Source organism: Anopheles arabiensis, chromosome X, assembly GCF_016920715.1.
Source record: "Anopheles arabiensis isolate DONGOLA chromosome X, AaraD3, whole genome shotgun sequence".
Taxonomy (NCBI): domain Eukaryota; kingdom Metazoa; phylum Arthropoda; class Insecta; order Diptera; family Culicidae; genus Anopheles; species Anopheles arabiensis.
In genome coordinates, this window is record NC_053519.1 from 20762880 (window position 1) to 20766878 (window position 3999).

Sequence of the window (3999 nt, forward strand, 5' to 3'; positions counted from 1 at the left end):
TGTCAGATTTGCCAACATCACGTGTGACAGAGGCTAGGCCATTTGCAATCTCCGGTGTAGACTACTGCGGTCCATTTTATGTGAAGAGTAATCAACGCAAATCAGTACCAACCAAGACATTTGTCGCCGTATTTGTGTGTTTTGTTACACGAGCAATTCATCTCGAGCTAGTTTCAGATTTGAGCACGTCAGCATTTTTAGCAGCCTTAAGAAGATTTATAGCTAGAAGAGGGTTGGTAACAGAGATGAACTCGGATAATGGGACAAATTTTAAGGGAGCTGCTAATGAACTTCGTAAACTACACGATCTATTTAAGTCTGTACAATTTCAGGAGAGTAAGCAATCATAGAGTAGTCAGCAAGGCATAAAGTGGAAGTTTATACCCCCTCGCGCTCCACATTTTGGGGGCCTTTGGGAGGCAGCTGTGCGATCTATGAAATTTCACCTTCGACGTGTAATCGGAGATTCTCCCATTACGTACGAAGATCTCTTAACGGTTCCAGTTGAGATCGAAGGATGTCTCAATTCACGGCCTTTAACATCGCTATCAGATGATCCTGCGGATATGGAAGTGCTCACGCCAGGACACTTCCTTACGGGGTCAAATATGCAGCAAATTGCGGAGATTGATGTTAGCGATATTCCTGATAATAGACTAAATCATTGGCGTGCGGTGCAAAAGCGTGTACAATATTTTTGGGTACGGTGGAGAAAAGAATACCTTCAGCAGTTATAGGCTAGAACAAAATGGCACGGGCCAGCTGTCAAGATTAGTCCTGGGATGATGGTGCTTATAAGGGAGGATAATGTGCCCCCTGGCAAATGGCCGTCAGGAAGAATTACAGAAGTACATCCAGCAGAAGACGGGGTAGTAAGAGTGGTAATTATCAAAACGGCAAAAGCAGAAAGGGTAAAACGGCCTGTTGCTAAAATTTGTATTTTGCCATTTAATGCTAAGGGCATAGAAGAAAGTTGTGAAATAAGAGAGGCTAATTAGAATGTTATGATTGAATTGTATTGAATTAATGGGTGCGATAAAATTAGAATTTTATGGTGGTCGGGATATTCACGCCTAGAGCGTAGCCTAAGCATGTATATACTAGTGTTAGTGATAGGATTAGGATGAAATAGGATAATGTAGGAATAATTGTAAAATAAAGTTTAGTCTAAGCCCACAAGCCGTCTCAGCAACATCGTTTATTTGAGCTATTGAATAATTATAGTATCAACGCGTCCGAATTCGTGTGCGAATTCGGCTTATCAATTTGGCTCAAGTGTGCGATTGTGTCAACGTCGGCTATTTTCTCTATTCGAGTGGACCGTTTTATTGGTCATCATTAGTGTTATGGTTGTGTTAGCTAATATGGGTGTTAGCTTATCAGCGAGAGCGAGGATCTCGGGAAGCAAATCGCTCTTGATAGCCAATTTAAGAGAAGAGAGAGATGAGTCAATTGAGGTGAGAATATCTGCTTTCACCAACTCGACTAGTGTTGCTATCTCACAAGTGAGAAGTGATGTTGTGCCATTGCGAAACTTATTACATATTTTGCCACAACCACAATAATTGATTATTCCCACCAAGCTCACGAATAGAATCACGGGATAAACCAATGCAATGCAATGGGTATGATGCTTGGAACCACAAACACCGGCGCAGGACAAGCATTATCGGTGGGTGCATTGCAGGTTGAGTTATGTATAATGATGACATAGCACAAACTGGTGAGCGACAGGAGCAGGAACAAAGCCAAACACTATCTCGGCAAAAATGTCGAATTTACAGGAGACTAGGTGCAAGCAATCCAGCGCAACCTAATATCAATCAATCAATAAACTGCTTCCCAGATGGTCTGAGTCTCCGGCGAGCGGGTACTATTTCTTCGTCTCATTGATTATCAATCCAATTCTTGCTGCTTCGCGTTTGAGTCGCTGTTATCCTGCCGATGATGTCGATATCTTCCGCTTAGCCAAGAAATTGGAGAGACCGGTAGAGGATCGTGCCACGGATGTCGTTGTCTAGAAAAAAGAAATTGGAGAGACCGGTAGAGGATCGTGCCACGGATGTCGTTGTCTAGCCCCGCGCCTCGAATGACACCATCAAGGGCAATGTTAAAGAGCAGACAGGAGAGTTCGTCACCTTGCCTCAGACCCCTGTGAGATTCGAACGATTCCGACGTCAAGTTCGATACTCTCACCTTGCACTGCAATCCCTTCATGGTGGCCTCTTACAGCCGGATCAACTTCTCAGGGAAATGGTACTGCTGCATGATGTTTCATAGCTCATTCCGGTTTATGGTGTCGTAGGCCGCCTTGAAGTCTATGAACAGGTGGTGCGTTGGGATCTGGCGCTCTCGGCATTTCTGGAGGATCTGTCGTAGAGTGAAAATTTGGTCGGTGGTGGGTTTGCCTCCAACACACCCAGCTTGGTAGCTTGCGACAAAATTTGTAGGAAACAGGATCTGGGACAGGATCTTGTAGGCGGTGTTCAGGATTGTGATGGCTTGGAAATTCGAGCAATCCAGCCTGTCGCCCATTTTGTAGGCTGGGTGAATAACACCCAGCTTCCATTCCTAACGCCAGCAACACACTTTAAGAATGCTTCGTGTACTTTACGGTAATGTTTATTTTGAAAAACAAGATCATTGACAGGGCTATGTGACAGCAATGTCTTGGGTTAACGAAATAAATATTCAACGAAATTTGTGAAGTTTTTAACAGCCTTTTATAATATCGATACTATTTTCGTTTATTTGGAATGGGTTTGTTTGACATTTTTCCGTTCGTTTTCCGTAAATTGCGTATAAGGATAGAGAAAAGTTTGTTTCATATAATCTTACGAGAAAAATTTTTGAGATGAGTGATTAAAATTCATTAGCAATTGAATTTAATCGAAAGTACCCAATGTTAACTCGGCGAAAAAAGCATAAACCTGGTAAAACCTAAAAAAATACACTTGTTCATATATTTCGTTGAATCTTTAACCGGTTGATATGGATCGCAGTCAACTATGTCTGATTCGTTTTCAGTTACGATTGAATTTTGCTGGTAAATAATGGACACACAAATTTCATTGTAGCACACCGTATATTCAGTGACTGCGCGACGCATTAAGCTTATGAGAAAAGGGTGCCCAAAAAACATTTCCCATACCTTTTGCACTTAAACATGTCTTACAGCATTCTTTACAATGAGTGTACTGAGTCACATAATTTTAAACACATAATTTTTTGAAGATGCTTAACAGTATTTAAAGTTGTTTAACCTTCAAAACGATCTGAAGTCGCTTATAAGACTGTCTGTTAAAACTAAAATTGGAGTTTTGATGGCTGGCTTTAATCATCCTGTAAATGTATTCTTAAGCACGTTTAAAGACTTGTTACTTGAGCCTATAACGCTAGTAAGACTGTCTGTTTTAAATAAAATTGGAGTTTTTATTGCTGGCTTTAATCAACCTGTAAATGTATTCTTAAGCACGTTTCAAAAATTGTTATTTGAGACTAAGGCATCAATATCAATTATTCTTATTAAATGCATATTAAGTCTTGGATACGCTATTAACGAAAAACTAGTTGATAAGCCGAGTATTTATAACTTCTGCGCAAATTGTATTATGGAATTTTTAGCCAAACATTTTTTTCCTTTTGCTTGCAGTGGGTGGTTTTATCCCCTGCAAACATTATTCGATATATGTCTAAATTTATTCATAAATAAAATTGGATAAAACTGAGCAAATCGCGATTATGCTAACGCATATTTACCACCAGATTCCGCATATCTCTGTCTCTGCCTGTATGAGGAGATTCTTAAAAATTATTAGTCTGCACAAGCGCTTCCTAAAGCTATATTCAGTTTAAAAAGATCTTAGCCACACTTATTGCACTGCAAATCAACTGAACTTGTGATCAGGAAAGTCCTTCTGATTTTAAGCCAATGAAATCCAATTTTTTTAATATGATTGTTCATTTGTGTGTGCAATATGTGTCAGCCATGTTGATATG